Genomic DNA, 27,809 nt, shown 5'->3' with positions numbered 1-27,809 from the left:
TTTGCAGCCATCTTCACATCCAGTTTCTGATACCACCAGCCTCTTTTGGTGCATGACTTGATAACACCTTGGCAGTACTCATGGCAGTAGGGGAGGAATTCCTGGTCTTCACCACAGTGCTCTGTTCTCCGGTGTTGTTAAAGACCACCTTTTGATTTTTCTCCATGAGACACACTAACCAGAAAAGAAAGCCTCACTGAACAGTTTTGGAAATATCTGGTCATTTTTGTTGTACGATACATAACTCCCTTAAAAAACCCTGGAGCAACAGTGTAGGGTGCCCTTTCTTGCAGATCCCTTGTGCCCTGTGGCTGGTTCGGGTGAGGATGGTTTGTGGTGCTGACATTGATGGTTAAGCTGCAGATGTGGACACTGGGCTGCTGAATAGAAGATGAATGGATGAAGTTAAAAAATCTGCATCTGGTCACAGCCCAATGCCTGTCTGCCTTGGCATACTCTGCACTGGGATGTGTGAAGAGTAGGAGGGGTATGTGTGGGGGAATACGCCTTGGCACCATGGCAGCATGAGCAGTGTGGCCCCTGCCTGCAACGGTGGAAGCAGGTGGGGGATGATGTGAGCCTGGGAGCTCTCAGCAGCATGGCTCAGCTTGCTCTCCCCTGCTATGCCAGGCTGTGGCCCTGGCTCTCCCTGTGGCTCAGCCCCCATTTCTCCTTCTCTCCATTGCTTTTCTTTGCTTTCTGATGAGCTAAACCTTGTTTTAGAGAGGGAGGGACACTTGTGCAAGTGAAAGAGTTCCTCAGCAGTGAGGATAGCAGAGGATGGTTCTTAAAGCCTTCTCTTGCCTCTCCCTTTCTTGCTTTTAGAGGAGCAGCAAAGCACCTCCTGCATCCCAGGGCCATGCAGAAGCTTACCTGGGATGCTGGCACCAGGAGGGTGCTCTCAGATCCCCAAGTTGTTCTCTGGTGGTGACCCCACTCCCAAAGCTGTCTGTGCAAATGCATGTGTGAGTGTGTGGGAAAGGCTGGGGCTGAAGGACAAACGTGCTGTTTGTCCTGCGAAAGAAAGCATATCATCACACAGAGCCTGTCCTGGAGCTGTGTGCAAGCTCATGAGGTATGCGCAGGGATAGAGGTCTGCGTGATGGGGACTGAGTTTGGTGTTAATCCTCATAACATCACATTAGACTCATGGTGTTTCTAGTGCAAGGATTTTGGAAGAGTGACTCTCCAGGCACTATCAGAAGACATGCAAATGCATGTAGAGCCAGCTCATGCACCCAGCAGGGAACAAGCCTTCCCTTAAGGTAAGAGTGGGTGGGCTTGTTAGTTGTCTGGGCCTGAGAGGCAGGAAACACCCCAGCGTCAGTCCTGGCTCCAGAAGTAGGCAACACAACCATGTTGCTAATTGCAAGCTGCACAGGGACTTTTGACAGCCCTACCTCACACTGGCTCATCCCTGTCTGGAAGGAAAAGGACATCTTTCTGCAGCAGAGGAAGGGGAACTGCAGTCTCCTCTCCGTTTTGACCCATGTCCAGTTTACAGCATGTGTGGCTCTAGCACAGCTGTTTGGGGGACAACATGCCTTAAACCCATTTTCTTCTTGACATTTCTTAATACATCAGCCATTGCCTTAATGGCATGAAGACACCAAGGGCATCCTCTCCCAGGAGAAATCATGCATAGTGGGGGTAGGTCAGTATAGGGCAGAAAGAGGGGTGCAGAGGCTCTGCCAGCTCCCTTCTCCCACTGTGGGAAAGGCTGCCAAGGTGCTGAGCACCAGCAGCACCCTCTCCCTTGGGTGCTAGGCCCTCGGGCTTGTCTGCTTCCCTTGGCAGCAGTCCAGGTGACTCTTCCAGCTCTGTCCCCGTGTCAGCTGTACGCAGCTTCTTGTGGGTGCTGGCTTGGAGTGGGGGTCAATAATGCTAAATGGGATTGTTTCAGAGAGGGACACGGTGGCAAACTGCCAGCCCTGGTTGGGGAAAAAAAAAATTTTATTTCCCTGAAGGCTGTTTTTCTGAACAGATCACCCTGCCCTTAGGGAAAGCCTTGTCTTCACCAAGGGGAGCTTGGTACTGATCCCTCCAGGGTTTCAAGTACCAGTGCCTCCTTCTGCAGGATGTGGGACATCATAAAGTGGTGGGAATGGACCCCAGCTCTGACTCCTCCAGGGATACGTGTTGAGATGCTGGGTTGTGCCCCATCCTTCTTCATGTCCATTCCCACTGATGGCCAACTCCATGGCTCTGCAAGGTGTTGCATGGCCTCAGTAACTTCTCCCACATGCTTTTATAATTTTTTTCAGGGATTATTTTTAACCTGGGTGCCTTTGCTGTCAGATTTGGTCCCATGGACGACAACTGCCATTAAGAGAGATGAGCCCTGCAGCACGGGTATGGATGAGCAGCAGCGGGGGGAGGAAGGTGATGGGAGGAGAAAGCCAGCTACTGTGCTGCAGCCACCTTCTCTGCAAATTGCTGGGTGAGGGTATTGCACTGGAGATCACTCGGCCCATTGAGGCAAAGCGATGCCAACTCGAGGAGCCCTGCAGCCCACTGGATCCAGGGGATAGTCTGAGATCTGCTCTTGATGTGGTGAAAGCCTGAGGGAGCCTTGCAGGTCCTCTGGGATGTGGAGGGAGGTGAGGTTTTGGGCTGGCTGTAGAAAGGTGTGGAGGGCATTCCTTGTGTTTCTGAGGGGTTACGGCAAGTGCAAAGGGTGAGCAAAGCTATTCAGTTGGTGAGATGAGGCTATAATTAAAGCCTTCTGACCTCCTTGCCTTACCTAATTTCTCTTAAATTGAACCTTAAATCTACTTTCCTTTTCCTTACCCAAGGATAAATGCAAAATAATGCAATTAGTTTCAATGAAAAAACAAATAGTGGAAAACTGAACAGAGATAAGAATCTGATTTCATTTCCTGTCAAATGGTGGTCTTTCTGCTACTTCCTCACCCTGGCAAAACCTCAATTGCCAAGGGGACCTTTGCCTCATCTATCATTCAAAAATATTATTCCCCTTTAATTTTAACACCTAAAGCCTCCAGTCAAGCAAATATTTAGCGTGTGCAAAGCTTGCACCAAACAAACTGGGACGAATTCCCCACCACTGTAATTATCCTCCAACACTATTCTTTGCTCTCAAATAGCCAGGATACTCTTGCATGGAGGCTGTGGCTCACTGGAGTCCTGAGGCATCACACAGGGCTGCTCTGGCCACTTTTCCCACAGCAAATCATTCCTTTCTCCCCCAGGAAAGCACTCCAGTTTTAGTGCAGGCACATGGCTCCCTGAGCAGTGAGGACTCGCCTGTGCCGGTGGAGAGCAGAGGTGAAACTGGCACATGGCTCTCCTCTGTGCCCACATGTGGAGGCTTGCCCAAAGTCTGCCTTGGCTGTACCTCTGAAAGCAATTGCTACCTGTGAGGGTTAGGCACCTGAAGGAGATTGGGGAGTCTCCACATTGTACCTACATATCCTAAAAAAACCATGGCACTGGGGCCTCAGCTTCATGTCTGTGAAATGGCCGTGGTCCTTCCCCGGGGTCTTCAGGAGCGAGAGAGGAGAGGCTGTGTGAGCATAGCAGATGGATTGCTTAAGCCCTGCCACAGTGCCCAGTGTCCAAATCAGCTTTCCACTTGCACATAAGAGTTATTTTATTCTGTGATTCCATGCATCTGGTTCCGCAGGGGACACTTACCGGCATGCTCTACTGGAAATGTTCGTAGGTAGACATATTCTTGGTTTAGACCCAAGGATAATAAAAATCAGTGAGGTATGCCTTTCGCACCCTGTGCATGGAAAGGGAAATGAGACATTGCTTTGTGCAAGGATATTGCGTTTTGGTTGTAAGGCAATTTTTGGTTCCCTTCCTAGAAAGCCCCCTTGATTTTAGTTTCCATTTTCCCATTAAGCAGTTAAATTAAATTGTGGGAAATGTTCAGCTTTCCACTTCAACCTTTTTAAAGTAGTGTAAGTAACTACAGTTTGCTCTGGTTAAAGCAGCACTGCTGGACTCCAGCCCTTTGTGCATGTACACAGACAGGTTGCTAGAAATAGCCTGTTTCTGTGGGTTGGCCGTGGTGGGCAGCTCAGCCCCTGCTAGCCACTCGCTCATTCCCCCCCCCGCTGGGATGGGGGAGAGATTGGACTGGTGAAAGTTCAAAAACTTGTGGGTTGAGATAAAGGCAGTTTAATAGGTAAAGCAAAAGCCATGCACACAAGCAAAGCAAAGCACGGAATTAGCTCACTACTTCCCATGGGCAGGCAGGTGTTCAGCCACCTCCAGGAAAGCAGGGCTCCATCAAGCATAACAGTGACTTCGGAAGACAAATGCCATCACTCTGAATGTTCCCCCTTCCTCCTTCTTCCCTCAGCTTTTACTCTTAAGCACAACACCATACAGTGTGGGATATCCCTTTGGTGAGTTGGGGTCAGCTGTCCCAGCCGTGCCCCCTCCCATCGTCTTGCACTCCCTCAGCCTATTCATGGGCAGGGCAGCCTGAGAAGCAGAAAAGGCCTTGACTCCGTGTAAGCACCGCTCAGCAGTAAATAAAACATCCCTTTGGTTATCAACACTGTTTTGGTGACAAATCCAAAACATGGCACCATATGAGCTGCTCTAAAGAAAAATAACTCTATCCCAGCCAAAACCTGTGCACCTGTTGTTTCCAGTGTAGAGGAGTAATAAGTCAGAGCTTTTATCCTGGTATTTTGTTACAAGTGCGTTGTTCAAAGGACATTGGGTGGACTAGATCTGTAGGTAAAACTAAAGGCCTTTATTAGTCCAGCTGTTACAAGTACAAAAAATTAAGACGCTCTTTTGGGAACAGAGTCATTCTTTGCTTTGGGGCTGTAGGCATGAAAACTAGTTTTTTTTCCACCTGTACCAATTTGTTTAATAAAAGGCACAGGCTTGCAATTGTGCACTCATAGCAGGTGACTGCCTCTGTACTATTGAAGCTACAACAGGGCAAGAAGTATAAAAGTAGCACCTGAACAGGAGGAGTTCTGCAAGTATACAGTGAGTGTATAAATCAGGTCAAAGAAATGAACAAATTAACCTGTCAAATTCAATAACTCAACATTGCGTGTAATCCAAAGTTCAACTTTGTTTAGGCTTTTGTTGCTCACTCAGGACCAACTGTTCCAGTAACTTGCTGCTGTTTGGATTTTGAGTGTGTGTGTTAGCACTGTTGTTTCAAAGAAGTAATAAAACTTCAAAAACTGGACTTTGAGTTTGCACTGTTTGTGCTTGGGAACTGCAAATTTTTAAATGGGATTTGTCTTTATCACATGGAGAGAGTGTGTGTGAGAGAGAGGGAGTGAGTAAGAGGGAGATCTTTACATATCTACATCATCTTGAATTTCAAAGGGCTTTACAAATCTTAGTCTTCCAAAATCTACTAAAATGCTGTGCTTTGCATATGATTATGTGAAGCTCATTAGTAAGGGTACTAATGAGCCTCTACACACCCGAGGCAGATAAATGAGGTTCCAGAGTAAAATGATTTGCTTAAGGTCAGACTCTTGTAAGCTGACAGCAGAGCTGGAAATAGAAACCATTGTTTCCCAGTTGCTCGTACCGTATTCCCACGGATGGAATGTGTGTGTGTTTTTTTTTTTTTAAGATGAAAACACTGCTGTTTGTTCATGCTGTTTTGCTTCTTGTGCTTTCAATGTAATCTTCACAAATGCAAATGTCCTGACCTAAAGCTATATAAGGCCTTCATTAAAAACCTCTCCACAGTATCAGTCTTCATGCAACTGTATGAAGCAGAAGGGATAGCCCAATTTAACAATTCCCACGCCTCATAAAATGATTGGCCTAGTTTCTTTAAAGTGGGTTTAAGCCATAGCCTCCAATGTGATTTAACACGGAAGCCACACTATTAATAGTCTATCTTCTGCCATTAAGGTAGTGAGTTACTGGAAAGTGAGGGAAACAGTGTTTGTCTTTCATGCACTAATAGACAATTTTACATTTTTTTTTTTTAATCTTTATTTTGAGTCTGCAGTGGAGCACACTGACATTCCTTCTCTCTTCTGCTTTGAGGAGCTGTGATTGGGATAGGGATGAGTGTAGGGAGGTGCAAAACTGGTGCTGCACAAGAGAAGCCCCAGTATCAGCATCAGGGCTCTGCCCTGGACACAGGCAGCAACTGAAACACCCCTGCCCACATCCCAAAGAGAAACTGGGGATAGTGTTCCCACTCTGGAAATGGAGAGAGGCTGCATTAGGGAGATGCCTAGAAAGTGCTGGTTACACCCTTCAAAGGGTACTGCACCTCCATGGTGGTGTGCTTTACCTGTGAAGGGTGAAACCCCTTCCATGCTTTTCCTCTTCTCTCCACTACTGTCCCTCCTTCCCCGCTGTGTGTAGAGCGTGCCTTTTCCTCACTTCCCTGTTATTGCTGGAGCAGAACAGCTGTTGGTCTTGTCAACGATTTGGAGCAAGGCCAGTGAAAGGGGTTTTTGGCAATTCTAGGCTTGCAGGGAAGACTTGCAGCCCAGAAAAAACAGAAAAGATATATATACACACATATATATGTAGATATACACATATATACGCATATATGCAGATACACATGAGAAAGAAAGCAAGGGAGAGTCTGCCAACAAGCCTACCATGTGAATGCGTGCATGTATTTTTTTGGCAGGGCACATGTGACCGTGCCTGCATATTTTATACCATCTCTTTGTACTCTTCTCATCCTGAGCCCATTTTAGGCTTGAATGGCTGGGGACATGAAATCGTTGCCTGGGATGGTGGTGCTGAGAAAGGCGTAAGTACCTGCAGCCGTGGTTTACCTGCGACTGGCCTTTGTGGCACATGGCATGGACCATATATCCCTGGGCAGATGTTGTTTTCCCCACCAGCGCTTGAGCCAGTGTGTACAACGCTGGCAAGCAGAGTGTGGTAAACGAAAGCAAACAGTTGACTTACTTCTTGTGTAAACCAAACAGATGAACACTCATTCTTCTACTTATCTCAGCAGCGTTGAATCAAATGATGGCCACAGAGTTCAAATACCTCATGTTGATTAAAATCGGGGTTTTTTTGTAGGTTATCTGAAGACAGACTACTTTTTCAATGCACTGAGACAATAGCAATAAAACCTATAAAACCGTGTTCTTCTTTTGGCTCTAGCCCATTGTAAACAGCAAGCTACCAGGCTTAATGAGGCAATTCTGTACCATCACTTTTAATAACTGAATGTTTGTCTCCCGGCTATTCAGGTGGGCTATTACTGGTATTTAATATTACTGGCAATGTTGTTATATATTCTGTGCCAGCCCTGGCAAAGAGCAAGGCGATTCTTCCAGATAACAGCCCTGCAATAGCATTTTTCTGGATTTAACTGAGAGAAAGGCCAGGCAAAGCCACTGCATGCTTGTATTTAGCTTTCCCTTTTCCTTGCAAATGTTTTTTTCAAACACAGAAAGAGTTAAATGTAATAATTACAGGCATAAGCATGTTGATTCTAGCTTCTGTTATAGCAAACATAAAAATGTATTGACCCAAAAGGTATATGTTGATTGAAGCAAAAATTTGATGTCAATATAAACTCCAAAGCACTCTGTATCTTGATGCTTGGCACATGAACGCTGTATCATATATATAGTGTGAAATACTTAGGCTTGTTTTAATTAGATGGAAGATAATCTGGTGATTGTGGTTCTCATGGCAAGTGTAACGATATACAGCACGACTATTTCTGCTGAAAAAAATGAAATTGTCAGTGACAATCTGGAGGGCTGAGCAAACTGTTAAATGATGGCAATTTATTCTATCAATGACACTGATGGTGTTTTCAGAGAGAGAGATTCATATACTCTACCTAGTCTGCCCACATTCTTGGAGTGATTTTTTTTTTTCTGACCAGCATGTTTTGTACCAATATTTCCTCCCTACCCAGAAATCTGCCGATGGAGATCAGTTTGTGGCTGAAGCTGTAGACATTTGGTCCCAGTACCATCCCTCCCTCCTCTGTAGATATGCTGGTACTTGTTTGGGCTTCTCCCTCTCCTTGTGCCTCCCACATCTGAGGCTGGGTCCCTTGTACAGATCACCCCACCATTGTCAGCCTTTCTTCATGTAAACCAGTGGTCCTGAGCTCATATTTTTCTCTGTCCCCAGTTCTGCACGGCACTGAATTATCTCCTGAGAGTTATGCAGCCCTGGGCGAGCTGGCCTGCTGAGGAGAGGGCAGCAGCATGGTCAAGACCTGTTGAAGCATCATGGGTGCCTCACAGAGCTCCACCAACATGCTAACTGGCGGATCCAACCACGAGATTTCCACCACGTGCAAAATGAGGGTAGCTTTTGTTTTGTTTTTCCAGTAAAAGCCCTGCTTGCAGAGTGTGGAGATGAGGCATGGCTGGTGATGAAGGGAGTGTGTGGGCAGCTCCTGGCTCCCAAAGGCCATGCATGGGGCAGGGTCCCAGGCAGTGGAGGTGGATATGAGTGCTGGGCTGGAGCCTTGGGACATGGGTGTACTGGAACACGAGATGGCTGGGAGCCAGGATGACCGCCTGGGGAGTGTGAGGGTGGAGCAGGAGGGGGTGGTATATCTGAAGCTCCATGAATGGCCATGCTTGAGAAAACTACGATTAGGATTAGATTTGTAAATCTCCCAAGAAGGCCTTGGGAGAGCACCCATTGTGATTCACAGGGCTTCCTCTTGCCCGCACTGCACTGTGTGCGAACCCCGACCGAAGCCCCTACTGCCCCTCCGGCAGGGATGTTTCCCCAGCCGTGAAATCTGCGTGTTCAGTAGCTGCGCCTGTCTCTGCCACGGAGCCTGCTATCAAATCTCAGCATATCAAAGCCCTCATGCCTGGGCTTTGGCTTTCCTCTGTTTCTGTGAATTGACTAAAGCTTGCATTCATTTTTGTGAGCCCCCAGTGTGGGCCATAAGTGTGGATAATGTAACCCTGTATGTATTCTCCAAAGCAGCACCCAAGAAAAGAAAGGCAAGGTGGAAGATGAAAAAAAATCAGGTGTTTCTTGGTTTCTTAAGACAGATCTGACCTCATACATAGGCTCATGTTTTTTTCCCATTCCTTTTTCCTCACCTTGATACATAAGTGGAGACTGGTTTCACAGAGTGCTGATCTTGTCAAGCCAGTATTAACCCAGGATTAGCTTGAACCTGGGCTTGGGAGAACGACTTAATTTGAAGGCAATTTGAAGTGGCGCTTTTTTCCCCTCTGTTTTAGGGTATCCCCATGTCCCACTTTCAAGCATTTTTTTTTCCCTTTCAGAAACTCTAAAGGGAAGAAACTTTAATTAGGATTTTTAAATTAAACATAAAAGAGGACATTCTCAAGCTCCAGCCTGATTCTGGCACTTTATGTCTTAAGAAGGAGATTGCTGACTTGAGACCTGAAGTGTTCCCCATTTTAATAACTTGGCTACATTAAAAACACAGCGTGTGTCTGTATATTTCCTTGGAAAATGCTCAGGGGCTTAATGAAGAATTAAGCACAGTGACTAGTTTTCCTTGAGCCTTGATGGATAATTTGCAGGGTTTTCTTTTCAAGCAAGAATACCTTTTTATCTAAGTATTTTCAGGTATTTGAGCTATGTGGTAAAATAAGGTCTCCAACAAGCATTTTCTTCTATTTTTCAGGGTTTCTTCTCTGTGCTAGCTCTGGTGCCTTCAGGGAAAAACGTGGCAGACAAGACTGGTGCTTAACAGCAAAAGCCAGCTGGAGAATCCCACTGCCTCCTCTTCTGGGGAAGAGCAACAAGGACATCCAAGTCAAAGCAGCAGAACAGAGAACTTGCGTTTTCCCTCTTCTTCCAGGTGACTTTTAACACAACATGTTTTTGTGATAGTAATCTGTTGTTTCAGGCCACTGCACATACGTGGATCTTGGGGGTACAAAAACCTAATACTCCAGAGGAAATTTTGTGATCCACGGTAACCCGGTTATGCGATGTGGCAGACGCAGGGTAAAGAAAATGGAAGCACTTGTTTCCATACCTGCCACATCTCTCGTTTGAGGACTGAACATCCAGTTTATTAAGAAATGGTGGTGATGTATTATTATAATTTACTAGTGTTGTGTAAAGCAGAAATCGGGTCTCCTGCATTTTAATGGCATGCTTTTTGTGACTGCTTTTGTGTTTAATACTGCAAGGTAAAAAGCATCTGGAGGCAACAGAAGGAGGCACTTTAAATATAAATACAAAGCAGTTGAAAATGAAAGGCTCCTTATATGAGGCGTAGCTTTTGCTGTGTCACCTGGATCACTGGGTGCGAGCCTGTCCCAGGGGCAGTGGTCTTGACCCCCAGCCATGGCTGGGCTCTGTTCTCAGAATGCAGGGTACAGTACAGATTGGCCATGCAAACTTATCTTGGTCACCAAAGGCGTTTATTAAACTCTGACTCACTCTGCAGAGAGACAGCTTGTGTAGGGGAGGTAACTTTTCAAGGCAGTCACTCTTCAAAGCAAAACTGCTCTTGAAGAAACTGGGTCTTTCCCACTGATGAGCTCGGGAGCTCTGTGCTGGCACTTCTTCCATGCTGCAAATGACGTCAGGAGTATCCACCTGAACAGCAGAGTGCGTTAGGAGACAAACCGCCGAGCCCGCTTGTTGTAATTTACCAATAAATCAAGGTTTCATATAGTTTGTGAACTAGTACTAGGTGATTCATCCTTCTCTTGGTAGGTGGGTGACGTTCCTGTTGCTAGACTGGTTATTTCCCTGCCTTCAATACTGACGCTGTATGAAACCCATCTTTCTCAGGGCTCCTCTTTCTGCTGGCTCCTGGCATGTGGAGGCTGAGAGTTTGGATGTCTCCAGCTACACCAGTGCATCACCGGGGAGGATGACAGGGAGCAGCCTGGCAGTGTGCTGTGCATCCTACCTGACTTGGCTTTCTAAGGGTTCAGGGATCTCCTGCTCTAATCCTTGCATACAGCCCAGGTGCAGGATTCTTGCTTAGTCAGCCTGCCTTCCTTTTCTCTACTTTTTCAGGAAAAAACTCAGCAAAGATGCCGCATACAGGTAGGGTAGAGGCTTCAGCATGAGGCGTCAGAAATCATAGCAGGCCGACCAGCGCAATGGCAGGCCATTTCGTTGTGTTGCAATATTGGCTCTGCCACTAGCTGCCCATCACAGTTGTGTTTGGTGCACTGGGATAATTTGGATGGAGACAAAATTCTGTGTAGCTGGGGTGAATCATGGGCTGCAGGAGCTGTGTGAGCTCCAGCCATGTCTTGCAGGGCGAGCTTGCATTTTGAGTGACTCAGATGTTATCTTGCCTCAGGTTCTTTCCAGTCTGTCAAAATCAGTGCTGCTGGATGATCATGTGGATGCCAGAGCACAGATGGTTTGACCTTATTCTCCTTTTTTAAAGCAAATTGGTGCCTTTTACATATTCTCATCCTGGTGTAAATCTAGCTAATTTCTGCCTATTCAGAAGAAATCCTTAGTAGCCTTAGACGTTTATGTACCATTGACTTGCTACATATCCACTTACAAAACTAATATTCAGTGTCTGTGTTTGCAGCTAGACAGCATGCGGGATCTGGCTGGGGTAAGCCGAAACCTCTTATGGATTATTAATAAACCCTGTCTGTGCTCTATGGTGGATGCCTCTATCAGTTGAAATAACATGCAACCAGTTAAATATTTGGATTCTGTATAACAACTGGAATAGCAAAGAAACGGAGAGCAGGTAACGTTATTATACAATTTATAAAGCCAAGCTACACCCATATCTTGGTTAATGTGAGTGTTTATATACACTTACACACACATATCTGTGTATCTATACAGTTAACTCTTCAGATGAAGCTTGTGCTGCATGCGACATGCTGCTTGATAAACTTTGGACTGAAGTGGAATAAATTGCTCTTTTATTTGCTGAATAAAAATATAATGATTTCAACTTAGCTCCTTGCATTTGCTTCCCTGAAGACATAGTGTGCTACTTTTGGTTATTTTTTGTATTGCCTTTTTTTCTCCATATAAGCATACAAACTTCTGGTACAGCTGTGCTTCTGGTTTTCTTGGGAAGTAAGGAGTGCTAGCAAATATGCAACTTCAACTCCACCAACAAGTCAGTTGATGCTGGGAGAGAGGAGGTGACAGCTGGCAGAGGCAGAGCGCGGCTTCAGCTGGGAACCAGCGCACAGCCTGGCCGTACGGAGCCTGGCTTTTGGCAGAGCCTAGCCCGGGGCCCTGTGGCTGCATGCAGGGAGGGTTTAGGTGGCCAGGGTGTGTTTCATGTTCTGCTGGAGGAGCACTGGGTGGGATCTGTTCCCAATCCTCGGCATGGCGCCGCTCCCTGTTCTTTTCCAGGGGAGCCCCGGGGCGCTCACTACCTGGTGTGGGTGGTGGGGGCTTCCAGTGGCTGCCACCTGCTCGACCCTGTGCCAACGCAGGAAACTGAAATGAGAAATGATGGATTGCGGGTACGTCCAAAAACCCTGCCACCCTTTTTCACTCCCACCACCTCCCTGAGGCCAGAAGCTATGAAAATGAAATGGATAAGAAGCAATTTTTAATGGGCCATTTTCTGGTAGGCAAACTTATCTAGCAGAAGAGGAGGCACCAAATGGTCTCTGGTGCTCTGGTTAGTTTAAGCTAATGAGAGGCTCTGCATTCTCCCTGCCTTTTTTAATTTGAGGGATTTTCTCATGATAAGAGACTTCCTTTTCCCAGCATTTCATGCACTTCTTCATTTCCAGCAGGGGTTAATTCCTGACTGAGACATGGCTTGCTAATGGTTTATAACCCTAGAATGGAAAAATAATTTTCTCAGATGGAAAAATATTTGCCCAGAATGACCTCAGCTTTAGGCTTAGAGCAAGCAGTGAAAGTACAGAAAAGCATCGGGAGTGCATGAAGATCATCATCTCCCTTGAGAATTTGCTTGAACTGAGTAGAAAAGGACTTGTTCCTTACGGAAAATAGAAATGTTGGATACTTGAAGGGGCAAAGTGCACATACCGCTGCTTATGAGACTAAACAACTCTGTGCATAAAAAGACAAGATGCTGAGGATGTCTCGACTAGTAAAATCCAGATAGCTGAAAACCTCTTCTGAAAATCTGTGGGGATATATGCAGAATGAAAATAAAAACACCTATGCTGGTTTGGAAATGCACGCAAAATGCCTGGTTTGTATTTCTTTATAGGGGCTTACATTTGCATCAAATGGATTTCATTACTTGCTACTGAAGAGATCTTCCCAACGGGCATGCATTTTCCCATCACTAGCCCAGGTTAAGCCTTCCTGTTAAGTATAGATCTCTCCATGGTTGGATAGATATTCTCTGATTACTATATATATCTTGATTTATGACCCCTAGGATGTGCGCAGTGTTCCCCAGTGTAATGGCAGGGCTGTTGTGGACTTCAGTCCTACCACTTGCTTTGGATTAGGTTTTATCATGTTACTTTACTACAAGGGGTCTAGGGGTTATAACTGATGTTTGGACATGCAGTATCTTGTAAGACTGGGTGTGCAGGTGAGTGTTACCATTAACCTGCATAGAAGTTTTCTTTTGATGGTAAGTAATGTGGATATATACTCTGAGTTCCCCAAACAAAGGCTTTTGTGATGGCAAAGGAACAGCAGTAATACGAGGTCCTCTCGAGAAAGGCACTAATAGCTTAGTCTGACAGCTCCCTACTCTCTTCCTCTCCCCTACTCTCTCTAAGACTTCCGTATGTGGCACAGAAATATTTTTTGCACCCTTACAATACGCCCTTTCTATCTGTTAAAGCAAATACTTGCACATGCACCCTATGGATCACCAAGCCTGCTTGGCACAGTCAGCATCAATAGCCCTCCATCCTGGCTATGTGCTACAATTTTGCTGCCTGTTGGAACTGGCTCTGGATTTTATGACAACATAACTCAGTGATGGCAAAACAATGAAGACAAAACAGTTTGTTTTCATATTCTGGCTCTTGGAAGAGGGATATGCCTAACAGCAGGAAGTCAGGTTTACCTAAAAACAGGTGGAACCCAAACGATGGTAGGTGTAGCTCTGCTTAGCTCCACACTGTTACATCAGCAGTGGACTTAATCCACAGAAAACATCTAAGGGTTATATGAATATATGTTATATAGAATTAATATGTGCATATTGATAACATTTTTTTTTCTGGTAGTGATCACTGGAAAATGGAGGTGTTGCTAAGCTGTTGGTGTCCCTTCCAGCTCTTTAGTATTTGTATTTCTTTGCCTTTCTTATTGTTTTATAAAGACTTTTTTTTTCTGGTTTTGCTTGTAAACAAGGCAGCAGATGCAGGGTCTAAACCCTATTAAAGATCTAATCCAAAAGATGTGGAAGTCAGTGATTATCTTGCCTATGAGCTCAACTGACTAATAAGCTAAAAGTTGGGCTAGACTAACAAGCTAATAATAGGATTATTTTAAGACCTGAAACAGATATCGACTAACTCTTCCACACATTTACAGCAATAATTCTCACTACTCTTTTTATCCATATGGACTGGGGTAATTGATCCTTTGCTCCCTCTCTTCTCCTGAAGTGTTTTTGAATGATAATGTTATATAGTTTTTAAAGGGAAACTGTGGATTTGGAGTGAAAGAAATTTTATATTAATTGCCGCTGGTTCTCCAGTCAACTTTTGATGTTTTGTTGTTGAAGGAAGAAAAGCAAAATCTGAAAATCTCTGATTTGTAAATTCTGCTGCATTCAGCCTGCTGAGAGCCACTGTCCTTAGCCTGCCTCACCTGCTCATGCTCCTCGTGTGTCCTTGATGCACAGGGAAGCCTCTGCATCTGGTGTGGTAACTCACCACCACACTAAAAGTCTAAAATCCTCTCAAGGTCTTCCCTACACCTCTCCCTATCACTGATCCCTATCTTGTCTGGCTGTGTGGATTCTCTGATACCCCAGAAAGTGCAAAAGTAGTTGAAAATGCAACACAGCAAAAAGGTAAGTGTTTGTTGCTAGTGGAGATGGTGACTTCTGATTTGGTCTGTCCAAGTCTATCTGGAAATGGCAGTAATGTTATCTTTTCCTTCTTTGTTTTTGAAATTACACCAAAAATTGCCTCTGTACATGATTAAAAAAAAATACTTGCCTCCTTGGTAGGGCTAAAACTGGGGTCTGCAGGTTTCTTTGAGAGGGCAACAGCCTTTTCTGGTTGTTGACACATCTACCTGATGATGGAGAAATGAAGAACAGAGAGCTGCTGAGCCAGAGAGAGAGACACCACATCTCACAGATGTTATTTGGATCGGCCAACTTGCGGCACATAATAGAAATGTTTCTCTTTGGATCTAGGCTGAGTCATGAAAATGTCTCATTATAGAAGATGTCAAATTGTTTTCCATAATGGCCCCAGTTTTGCTATGCTATGGCTTTTTGGCAAGTTTGACTAGCGAAGTGCTAAAAATTAAGCTGGCTGAAGGAGCATCTCCTGTGTTTCAAATTCTATTGGCCAATGTAAGCATCAGCAAGCTGTGGGCATTTCAGCTGTGAATGTGGTTAGCTGTCTTTATAAGCCTTTAACTGTGGAAATCCCCGTCGTAACCGGACCTGTGCACGCTGGCGGGAAGCAAGTTGGCCCCGAGTCTCCTTCCGTGCGGTCCCAAATCCGTCCTACCATTACCCTGCGCAGCTCCTTACCTTGGGAGGCGTTTTTCTCTGCCAGCCTGGCTGCTCTTACGTGACCATGTAGAGTTCATTGCAAAGCCTCAGTGTTGACATCAGGAATATGACAGCCCTTATCCAGCCACAGACATTTTCAAACCATTGGCTGGTCGCCCGAGTTACCTGAAGCAATTACTAATTGTTTGGTGATGACGCAAATGCCGGGGTCCAATTTCAGCCCTGCTGCCGGCTCCTGGGCAGGAATGACCTGCTCGACTATTATTGCTCTCCATATCCTGGTGGCAGTCAGGCCTGCAAATTCCCCAGGTGCTGCGCTTCTGCCATAGGTAGGCTGTATTGAAAGGTGCGTTTTGTTTCTCTTGGAGTGAAATACTCTTTCCTGTGCCCTTTGCTCTGATTTAAACCTGTGTGGGTTTTTTCCCCCCCCCCACTCCTAATATACGTAGAAACTGTTTCTGGTGCTTGTCTGAGTGTCATTTCATGTATGCTTACTCTACACACTTTTGTTATTATCCAAAACTGTTAAAATCATATTCAATGGCTTAAAGACTCTCCTTTTCATTCAGGTACCTGGCCTAACTCTCCTGGAGCAGGCACATTGTAGAAGTTTAGCTTGTTTCATCATGACTTGTGTGCTCCGCATTGAACTGGAATTGTCCTCTGCACCACTGGCAATACTTGTGGAAAACCTCTGTAACAGTTGCTCAATAGCACTTTAGGCAGTTTTATATGTTTTTATAAATGTTTTCACTGCTGATTTGGTCATTTATAGCAAATGCCATCTGCGGTTATTTATGCAATGGTCAAAGCATAAGACGTATCCTGAGGATTAGTGATGGGAAGAACCAGACCGCAGCCTTGGCCTCCTACCCAGCCTGATTCTGTGATGTGGAGTGAGTCAGCAGCTGTGCCTCAGTCTCCCTGTGTGTAAGATGGGACAATAACACAGGTGGATTGCAAAGCTTACGGGGTCTATCAGCCTGGTATCACCTGCCAGTTAACTCCTGTGATTAGCGGGAGAGAAGCGAGGAAGAGGTACTGAGGTCCCTTGGGAGCACACCACACACACCAGTAGTGCAACTTCTGATAGGGTTGGCTTGCTAGGGGTCAGTCCCAAGAGGCAGGTGGGAGGCTGGGGGAAGGGGCCTTGGGTGAGAGGCTGAGGCTGGGTGAAGTATCATGAACAGCGGTGGTAGAATATTTTCTGTGCACAACCCTGAGAATATTTTCTATATGGTTTTGTCACCTGTATGGTTATTCAGTTCTGTCTAACCTTTTTGCAAAACAAGTGAAGTGGAGGGAAAAGAGAAAAAATCTTCTTGTTTTTAATGGTAATGTTTAGAAATAATATAAAACCATACTCAGTGGCCAAACCACAGAAATTGCCATGCAGATCCAAGAGCAGGTGTGCCTCCTGGAGCTACTGGAACAGCATCAGAAACCTGCTGAATCCCCAGTAGAAAGTGTCCTCTTAATTCTGGGTCAAATTCTCCTCCAAATGTGGTTGAGAGCAAAACTCCTATTTACTTTAATGCTTGCTGGCTTTCATCTGTTGTTTTTGGAATAAACTGGGATCAGACGTGAGAAGTGCAAACTATGTCTGTTAGGGCAGGAGGAAGCTAGTGATGTGCTTGGGAGAGGTTGGGAATGAACTGGTCGGTACATCCAGGTCCTTGGGATGAGACCTTTTAAGAGAGTAACATGGCGAAGGATACTCCTGGTCTTTTGGCATGAAGCTGAGGTTATGGCTTTACGTTCTCACTTCTCATTTTCCTTAACTTCTCCTGCAGGCCCCCTGGGTGGCTGCAGCCAAACACCCGTATTTCACTCAGCTGTGGCCCAGCTCAGTAGGTTGTTTCCATGGGGTTTTGTGTTGTTCTGTCCTGCCAAACCAATGGCTCTGGGGGAACCATTTCTGTGCTCGCCACTGTGAACGTGACCTACCCAGCAAAGCAGGTCCTGTTTGGCATTACCACCGTGCCTAGTATTGGGCCTTTGAGCTGCCGCCTGGCATTACAGATGACCCCCAAGGTCATGGGTAGGTGTTTATGCTTAGATGGCTTCATGGAGCTTCATGGACTTTAACACCCCCACCCCCCCATTTACTTTTTTCAGCTTGGGACATGCAGATTTTCAGCCATTTTTAGTGACATGGAAGTCATTCCACCCCTTCAAGAAGAACAGGTTGGCTGAACACGTTCTTGTATTGCTGTGAAAATAGGGAGAGAAAGCAGGTAAATTGTGTGCATTGGCTATTACAGGAGTATTTTGTAATGCAATTTCCTAACCATATAGCCAGTCCAATTGCTGGGTCAGTGTGGATATGAGGTGATAGCTCACTGTTAACACAAATGTCCAAACAGATACAGACCTTTCACCATTCTTCTTTCCTCCATTTGTATCACAAACTTCAGAAATAATCATCTGTTATTCAGTGGGAGAACTCCTTTCCCGCCCACTTTCCTCCCCCTTATTTCCCAAACCATTCCCTCTCACTTAAAGCCTTCCAAAACATTTAAGACTTGATACTCCAGAGAGCTGAGCCCTGGCCCAGATTCAGTAGAGCACTTAAATATAGGAATAATTTCATTTGAAGTCAATGCAATTATTTGCATGCTTTAGTTGCTTTGGAGTGAGAATTGCTCCATATTCAATAGGGAGGAGCCCATCGAGTCCTTTCCTGGCTGCGATGCTCAAGTTTGCTAGATGGGGAGGAAAGCTAAAGTAGCTCTTTTCAGTACTTGTGCTGCTGGAGAACAAAAGGAAGTGGCACCTAGAAAGGGTATTTCTGGGCAGGATGGGGTTGTGGTTCACTAATCCTTTGTTGTAAAAGGCTTGTTCTCTTTATATTCTTATCAGAGCCTGGAAGATTATCCTTATCACAGGCTGTTGTAACATTATTTTTATCAGCTTGAAAGATGGTTCTTTTATACCAGGGCAGCTAGGAGCCTCTTAAGGCCTTTCCCTTTACTTACCTCTGCTGAACTTCTCTGCCTCTCTCCCATCAGCATTTGCCCTTTGATACAAAAGCACAGCGTAGACTGACATTTAAACATATAACCCTGGGCTAGAGGTGTTTTGCAGTGTAAAATGCCTGGATGCATGATTTAGACCACTGTGTTTCAGTTCCCATGTAAAAGTATGGCTCAGGTAGAGCTCCAGTGCCTGTTTTAGGAGATTTAGTCCGGTGATGCTCATTCCAGCCAGCCCAGGCTGGTGGTAGAACATAAAAGTATGCAGCTGTGATTTTATCTGTGCTACCTTGGGCTGCTAGTTTGTGGTCTGGGATGAGCTCTTTGGGACAGGAACAACCTTCTGATGTTCTGTGGAACATCATTATGTGCAGAGACCGGAGAAAGACTGGAAACAGGTAATTAAAAAAAAAAAATAAAAAAAAAAAATGTTCCACTTTCTATGTCAAAAGCCCAACTTGGCCAATATGCACATGCTTGTATTTTGGTATCCTAGTTTGGAAACCTCAGCAGACTCCCTGCCCAATCTTCATCAGAGGAGTGGTGATAGGCTGGCATCAGCAGATGCTCCAGGCCTCTTGTAAGTCTGTTTGTGTTGCCACAAGGTTACCTTTGGTGTTGGCAAAGCAAGGGGCTCTATAGGATAGTTTTGCTGTGCCTCTGAGCGTGAGAGGCATGTGCGTATCATCCCAAAGGTGAGACCAACAGCCTCAGGGCTGCCAGACAGGGATTTGGACTGCAGAGGGCTCCCAAAGTGGTCCCCAGAGGCCCCCATGTAAAATGCCCAGCGCAAACACAGAAAGAACAATTACTTCTGCACCAGAGCAGGCTCAGGAGCATGCCCCCTGAGCAGCCATCCCATCTTGCTGCCAGTGTGGTGCCTTGGTGAGCCCAGCGCTGACCCTGGGGTGGGCAGGGGCAGCATGTCTGTGTGGGCTGTCCCCCAGGGCAGCACAGGCAGGTCCCAATCTGGCCAGGGAGAGAGAGGCTGGCTGCAGGGGAGCAAGCCGTGCTGTGACACTTGGCCTCCAGACCTGGCCTCTTTTGTTTCCGGGCTTAACAACAGTTAAAGAGACCAGTCTTGGCTGTTCATGTTTGCAGTGTAAATGAGGCCCAAGAAAATTGTGTGAATGCTCAATGGTTTTTATTTTACCGTGCTCACACTCCTGTGTTCACTTTCCCACAAATAGCCTGTGCACAGGGATTTGGCTGTTGGTGGTGGTGCTGCAGAGGTAGCAAGGGCGGCTGTGCGCTGAGCAAATACCCATCTCAACTTGCCACAGCAGCCAGAGAGGGTTTGAAAACACCTCTGTCAGCAGTGATCCCAGCTTCTGCTCCTTCCCTCTCATGCAACGTCTTACTGTGCTGCAACCAGAAAAGGAGCTGAAAAAGTGCTGTGATGAAGTAACCGGCCAGGAAGAGGATAGGAAATGTCAAAAGGCAACCAAGGGGAGCCAGCTGGAAGCCACCAGTTGAGTTCCCAGTTTGCATTTTCAGCAGAGATGTAAAAATTGGAGCTTGCTTTAGACCAGAGACATGGGATAAGTGACGTGAATGCAAGACACACATGCAAGGGATCAGGCCAAAGGTCTGCCTGGCTCAGGGTCCTGCCCCTGCCCCACAGCAGCGGCCATGGGATGGGGATGGCGAGTGGGAGTTTTCCGCTCCTGCAGCGTGCCTGGCTCGAGGGGAGCAGCCTGTGCCCCACCGCTGTCCCCCTGTGCTCCCGGTTCTGTGGCCAGGCGCTAGTGCGTCAAATCCTAGTGGGGCACATGTGGAACAGGATCGTGCCCCAGGAACAGGGAGCACCAACCCTGGCACTGCCCTGGGCGCAGGCAGGGGAGCAGACATGCGAGCTGTAGCCTCCTCAGCAGCAAGGCCCTGCATGCATTTTTGGAAGTGCTTTGAGACTGTTTCTCCCAAGGGCTGTTGCTGTTTGGGTGCAGCGCAGGCAATAAAACCCAACAGCAGCAATGCCGGTGGGGCCCTCACAGCATGGCTCCCTCTCTACCAGCAGTTCCATGCACAGGGTTGTTCTGTGGCTGCTGGATGATGCAGCCTAAATTTAAGTTGCCTAACCCTCCCCATTTTTTGCCTGTTTTTGGCAAGTTTTAATTCCACCAGCCTCCACTGAGGAAAGATGCCCAATTGGTCCCTTCTCCCTCCCTCTCCCCGCAGGGCACCCTGTCTGCAGATGGCGAAAACATGCCGGTGAGTCTGGCACAGCTGTGCCAGCTTCTGCAATTGGGTCACGGTTCATGGCAGCTGCACCAGGCCAGTTTCCCTTGTCTTGCTCCCCCGCACCCTGCAGCCCAGGGTTTCAGCTGCCGAGGAGCCTCCACTGACTTCCCAGCCGCCTGCCCCTCTGTGCCTGTCGAAAGGGAGCTGCGTTGGCCCCCGGGGTTGCGGTGAAAACGTTTGGAGTTGTGGCTGGAAAACTCCCCTCGCTCAGGCACCTGAAGGGAAACCGCCCAAATGTTTGGTTTTTTGGTTGGTTTTTTTTTTTTCTTCAAGTCCTGAATTTACAAGCTAGCCTTGTGGGGATTTTTTTCAACCAGTAGGGAAAGGTCTATGTGGGGGAGAGGGAAGGGGCTGGCCCTTAATTTCTGAATACTTAAAGCTGGTGAAATTAGCAACAGGGCTGTGTTATTCACCATGACTGCATTTCCCCCTCCTTCTGCTGTGGGTCACTCCTCCACAAAAGCATGGGCCTGAGCTCCTGGGCTGCTTGGGAAGAAGCTGACCCCTCCAGAAAATCCTTTTGATGTGGACTTCAGGAGGATCTGGATCAAGCTTTTAAGGTAGCTGGTATAGACTTTTAACAAAAATTAAGTCTAATCTAGAAATGATATTGCAGATTGATATTATCCAAAAGGAATGAGGAAAAATTGCAAAAATACCCTGTGTTTCTCCAGTCTCCAGCCCTAACCTAAAACATCCCCTCCTCCTGGAGTTTTGCCAGGACAAGTTGTACCGTTTAGACATCACAACCCCTGACTGACAACTTCCCTGGCAAAACAAAAGTTTGTGATGTGTACCTGGCCTATGTGATGTACCCATGAGGCATCTCGTCAGCAGTAGTTTATGCAGATATTTAGATTTGTATGAGTTTCACAATTTCTTTTGAAGCCTCTGGGCTGCTGGAGCGCTCCCTGGGTGCTGGAAGGGGCTGGGGCCCTCAGCAGTTTACAGGGTGGAGCTCGCTGCCTTGCTTTAAAGCAGATCCTCATGAATGCTGTAGACTGAGAGCAGAGGGACAGTGGTGATTCCCACTGCTTGTACCCAGGGGAATAAAGGGAAGCAGGACTAGTGGGAGTTTTCAGAAGCCTCTAACTCACCAGAGGAGCATAAATATCTTCAAGGGATTGCCCTGAGGAGCTTCTTAAAAAAGCAGCCGGGTTAGAGTGGCTTTGCTAAGTTTGTTCCCATGAATATGATTTCCCTCAGGCACACTTTTTACATATATGTGTTAGATAAAAGCTACCACACAGTAAAAGAAAAACAACACACAAGCCTCTTAATTAAAGATATCAGGGGAAGGAGGCTCCTCGTACAACCAAAAAAAGAGGTGATGTGATTCAGGTTTAAAAAGCCCTGAGAAATAAAGCTGCCTACGATTGTAATGGTGGTCCACCCAGGTTCCTGCACAGAGCCTGGGCTCAGTAAGCGCCAGTGGCTGGGATGCTTGTGGGCTTGCCTGTGCCAGTCTCACCTCCTCCACCCAGCACCAACCCCTCATTGCCCAGCAATGGCAGACATCCGAAAACCCAACTTAAAAGCAGTTCCAGTCAATCTGTTTTCTGGGCTGGTCACTCTGGGTATACTCTGCCCATGGACTTGTCACTCCCTGCCTAGGTTATCTGCCCATCTGTTCAGCCCATGCTGGGATCCCACTGTCCCCAAACTCCCAGGGGGTTTCCCGAATGTGTGATGTGTTTTGGTGGATGGACTCCTTCCACACCAGTGACAGTGGGAATGCTCTGTCCATTTATGTGGGCATGGTCCTGGATCTCCCTGCTGCATCCCCACTCTCTGCAGGGTCCCCTTGCTTTTCATTCCCTGATGCCTGCTGAGGGTGATTTGTGCAAATCCCCTTCTGCAGAGCTGTGACCCCTGGTGTGGGATGCAGTGATTTTTACATGGCTTTTCCCAGCTAGCCCGTCCTGTGTCGTGGAGATGATGCCATGGTGCTCAGGGCCTGGGAGCAAAGAGTTGGTTATTTTACCCACAGCGCTGAGAGTGTAACATGGAGGAAATGGAAGCAATGACTGTTGCTGATAGAAAAGCCAACTCTTGGACATGCCTATTTTGTACCAGTTAATACAATTATGCTGATGACTTGCTTTGATGTAAACTCACTCCTATGAACAAGTCTGTGATCTTATATATGAAAGCCAGGAAACTTCTGTTGTTGAAGATCTGGAAGCTGCAAAGGCTTTTGTTGGGGTATGTGATGACAGTATGGATCCATGGAATATGCCTTTCAAAATACATTGGTCTGGGACATTGTGGAGGGAGGGAAAAGGTGGAAAGGAGGTGGGGGGGGTGCCTTTACCAGGTAGGAGCTGTTAAGCTTTGGGTCTGAAAAGCTCATCTGGCTCGATGGATGTCTGTCTGTCATCTAATGGGAAGGGATTTTACTGTGCTATCCCGTTTGCGGCACTGCAACTTGTGCTCAGTGACGTATGAACAAAAGAAGTGGTCCAGCGCCTCCGTAGTGAACAAGTGGACCTGACCAAAATGACTAATGCTGATAGAAAATGGAGTTACAAGAGCTCTGTGTGTGAGATCTGGAAGATAGACCAGACCTAGCAAACCCCTGTGAGAGCGACAGCAAAAGCTTATCTTGCTCTCCCATCGGTCTGCTACTCATGGGAACCCGTGCAGCAAAGTATATATTCAGAGGGCTAGTTGTGTAGGTGGCCGAGCGTGTTATCACAGAAATGAAATGTTAGTCATGAGAGCGTACTCGCTAGACATGCCTTCTGCATGCGCCTTCTCGTGCAGCAGCCAACTTTATCTGCTGGCGGGGCGTGGGCCCTTGCCAGCTTGGCATGGGAACGTGGCAGGACGGGACTTGATGCGAGGAGTCTGGAAGCGAACACTGCTCCACCAGCACCGAGCGCTTTGGCTGCATTTCCATGTCTAATCGGTCTAATTCACATTTGAATTAATGCAGCGTATATGAAGATGCTTACAGCTAACAAGTGGTTGTGGTTTTGTTTTGTAAATTGTTATCTTGCTTTCAGATCAATGAAACTAACTCCGCGGCTGACAAACAAGGTTAACGTACTAAGGTTTTCAGACATACATGACTCTTAGCTTGGTTCAGGTTTTGAGTGCCCAACTTTAACCAAACTTTTCAGCGACTTTTGGAAGCGCAGATCCTCTCAAGGAGAATAAAAGTGGGCAAAGCAAAACATAGGGTCTGAAATAACAAATCTCTTGGGTTTAAATACTTAGATCTAGTCTTTCCTTGCATGTGGGAGAAGGTACTATTAATGAGAGGTCATTGAATTACACCATGGTAAGCCCTAGTTTTATACAAGTGTGACTGAATCCAACAACTTTTTCCCCTGTGAGAAATAACAAGCAATGTTACACCAGTACTGCTGCGTGGCTGCTAAGGTCATTTCCCCTACTTTTGGCCGTTCCAGTAGAGTTAAAGCAAGTAACTCTTAGCATAGACTTTTCAATATAAGAATGCGTAGGGTATCCTACTCTGCTTCAAGTACGTTCCCTAGAGCAGCCGTGAAGGAGGGGGCTGTAGGACCCCATTGCAGGGAGCTGTGAGGCCGTATCGAAGGAAGCAGAGGTGGCTTTGGTGGGTGACACACATCTGAAGCCCAGTTTCATTGGCACCCTGATTTGTGATGGCATTCCCATCTGCTGCCACGCTGTTAATTTTCTACAGTCAAGTTGCCAAAGTTTTTAAATTATTTTTTTCTTGCTACTGATTGATTTTATTCTGTTGCCTAAATGTACAGAAATAATTAGCAGAAGAGTCTTCCCATCGCATTTACTATGTAGTTAATTAGAAGTTTTGTCATACAGAGTAGTCATGTGAGAGAAACAGCACTGTAGTAACTCAAGTGTGCTCTTCCAGCTGATGTAAAACAGCGGATCTCCATTGACTCCTGCCAGTCCTTGTTGTTTTATAGCAACAGCAGGAACATAGTCTTGAATGACATGGGAAACAGCAATGGCTTTAGACACTTGGAGGCCCAACGTGTGCTCCAGGGAAGCTCTCACTGCTTAAGCAGTTTGTTGGGGAATTAAGCCGACTTTTGCAAATCAATGCACCGTTCCCCCACAGTTTCCTTTCTGTCACCAAGGGAGGGTCGCAGCAGGTCTGTGGCATTTCCACACTCTTCACATTCACCTAGTGTTTAGTTGGTCCAGGATATTCAGGATTACAGTTTGCCTCTGGGCTCAGGGACTCTGGGGCTCACCATGGTGATACCAAATGTTGAGCTTTTTGTTGCATCTCTGCTAGGGTTTTTTTCTATGGCAGCACTGCCCTTCATGCATTAGCCAGCTTTGCTATGGCAGGAAAGCCTCTCTTGCCTTATAGCGCCAGGTCTCCGGGTCAGATAGTTCAAGCATTCTTCTTCTGTCCTCTCTTTCACACTGGGTTCCACGCAGCATCTCCCACAGCCACACCCACAGGCAGTGGGTGCTGTGTCCAGCTCACGAGGTGGCCAGTTCACCATCTGCACTGACATCTCTGAAATGGCCTCCTTGCAGAGTGTGACAGCTCGCTGAGGGGCAGAGACTGTGGGGTTGCACCTTTGCATGCCACGCTTCACAGTGGCCATCAGTGATCAGCTGTGGGCCCTGTGAATGTTACTTGTGCCTGTGGCCTGTGAACTACGCTTGCAGGTGCTGCTGAGGGTGGCGGAAACGAACTGTGATTGTGTGTGTATGTGTACACAGCAGAGATGAAAAAGAAACTTGCACATGTCAGTAGGTAATTTGAGTATTGATAATGAATCTCTCCCTTGTAACTGGGTGGCGTAATCCAGCTCATGGCCTAGAGAGAATAATGTTTATTCCTGAAAAGAAGGCTCTTCAGCATGCTTTTCTGGCTGCAGTCCAATGTCTGATATCCATTTCTTAAGTTGGGATAGGTACCTGTGCATCCTGGAGAGGAGCTGATTCCGGTGGCTGGCTGAAGGTATAGCTCAGTCTCACCTCCTCCCAAAAAGTGGCTACTGTAAAGCGGGGAGGAAGCATATGCTGGTCTGAGTAGAGCTCCATCTCTAGACCCTCACCTCTCTGGAAGAGGTGTTGTGCCAGGTAGCTGGTGGTCCTCTAAAGCTGCCCGTATTTAGGTGTTTGTCCCAGCTTGTGACACACAGAGAGCACTTGTGCTTTGTCAGGGAAGGCAAAACCGGCCAGGGGCCACTTTTGAGTTGAGTAGCACTGTTTCCTCAGCAAAGCAAGGGTGGGTGGTGGTGCAGAGCAGGACATCTCCTAGTGGCATCCCAGGAGGACATCTGAGCAGAGACCAGGGTTTCGGCAGCTCCAGGTTCTGCTTTCAGATCCTCCACTGTCATAAAAGCAATGTGCCTTTTATTTCTGCAACCACTAGTCTACTTATATGGCAAGCTCTTTGGGCCTGGGTGATATGTATGTATTTTCCTGTTGTTCCCTCAGCCTTGGTTTGATTTGATGCTCTTCTAGCAGGCTTCTGCTCCTCACTCTGCAGAACCACAGGTACCTGTGGTGTCTGTGGTGCCAGGGGCACACGTGGGCAGCCCACCTGGGGAGGCACAGTCCAGACTTGGGCTCTGAGGATCTGAGTCGCCTTCTGGATTCTCTGCTGACTGCCTAGGGCTGGTATAAGCACCAAAGTTAGATGCCTAAAATTAACCTAAGATAGTGTGATGATCCTCCTTATCCCTCCTCCAGATACACATTTTTTACCCACATTCACATTTCTATATGTCCCTCCATTTCCACCCAAAGGCCTTTTTACATACAGTCAGTGTTGCGAAGTGGCCTGTTCCTGTGTAACTGCACCAAGCTGAACATTGTTCTGCAAGTATTTGTTGGAGCCTGAAATGAGGGCTCATGTATTCTTTGTGTGCCTCAAGATTGTGGTCCGAGATGCCTGTTCCGTTTGGTTGATATTAGACAGTATTTAAAAATACAGTTTCTGTTGCATCAGTGGAAAAAGATAAATCCTCCTTGCCAAAAGCCCCTTCCTCTTAGATATCTATCAATGCCTTGCCTGGCGTAGATAAAATATCTGCTTCATAGCTCAAAGGTATTATCATGTTAGAAGTGAACTTCCCATCCGAGTCTTGCACAAAGGAATCTATAACATCAAAATTAATAACCTCAAAATTAAGTTGTATAAGCAACAGATGGACTATAAATTAGTTACTTCTTCAGAGGCGGCTTTTTTTTCCTTTAAATACCTGGCTAAGCAATATTGCTTGCTCAGCTATAATTTAAGGCCAGTTCACTCTAAACCAGCTGTGCTAAAGGAAGATATTACCATTGCCTGTCTGCTGGTTACTGCTTCTGTGCCAGAGGGAGGCAGCTGCAGGAGTGACAGCCCTCTCCGTGTGTCACGGTGGGATCCCTGTGAGCGTTTCCCAGGCACAATCCCCCTGCCTAGAGCAAGCAGCTGGCTCTGGTGGTTTGAGGGTTTGCCCTCAGCATGAGTGCACAGGGCTACTGGGCAGGAAGACAACATGAAGCCCTGACTCGATCTGCCAGCAAAACCGCCTGTTATCTGTAACCCACTGGAGATGAAAGGAGCCCCGTTTACCTATTTAAACTCTTTGAATGAGCACATTGTGTCTGAGGTACATTGGGGAGGAAAGCAGGCTATGGGCATGTCGGGATGCTAAGCTGGTGAGCTGACACAGCAAGATGTGACTCCAGAGTTAGAGCTGGCTGTGGTGTGTAGCAGTAAAATGAACCCCAGGCAGTGCTGGGCTGGGAGCAAGAGAGGCTGGTTGTAACCCCAGCAATGGGAAGGTGCCCAATGGTATTTCTAAATGGTGGAGGAGGGAAAGGGCAGCAAATCTTTGCATGCCTGTTGTGGTTAAAATGGAACCTGAGCTCTCAGATATTTTAAGTTGCAGAATGATATTGCGACTGATGGGAAGAAACACTGGTGTCTGTGTTTGGAATTCCATGGGCTATGTGAAAAGGCTATGGGGAAAGACAACCAAAGACATTTCAACTCTTGCCTGTGATCTTTATGTATTACGGTGACTCCTTGCTTTAGCGTCAAAAAAGACATTTCA

The 27,809-nt window shown here is 46.6% G+C and overlaps 1 long non-coding RNA gene across 3 annotated transcripts; it reads left to right on the top strand.

Annotated features, from left to right (window-relative positions):
* Nucleotides 1–1,062: 1,062 nt before the first annotated feature.
* LOC142062352 (uncharacterized) lies at nt 1,063–11,843 on the top strand. Of its 3 annotated transcripts, none has more exons than XR_012662431.1 (5): nt 1,063–1,265; nt 2,265–6,742; nt 8,098–8,276; nt 9,593–9,769; nt 10,717–11,843. It is a non-coding gene; the product is annotated as an uncharacterized LOC142062352 (long non-coding RNA). The 3 variants fall into 3 exon arrangements; XR_012662432.1 differs by having other exon boundaries at nt 2,265–7,961; XR_012662430.1 differs by having other exon boundaries at nt 2,265–8,276.
* The last annotated feature ends 15,966 nt before the right edge of the window (nt 11,844–27,809 follow it).

The sequence above is a fragment of the Phalacrocorax aristotelis genome, chromosome 1, assembly GCF_949628215.1.
Source record: "Phalacrocorax aristotelis chromosome 1, bGulAri2.1, whole genome shotgun sequence".
Classification (NCBI taxonomy): Eukaryota; Metazoa; Chordata; class Aves; order Suliformes; family Phalacrocoracidae; genus Phalacrocorax; species Phalacrocorax aristotelis.
This window is presented reverse-complemented; position numbering and strand designations above follow the sequence as displayed.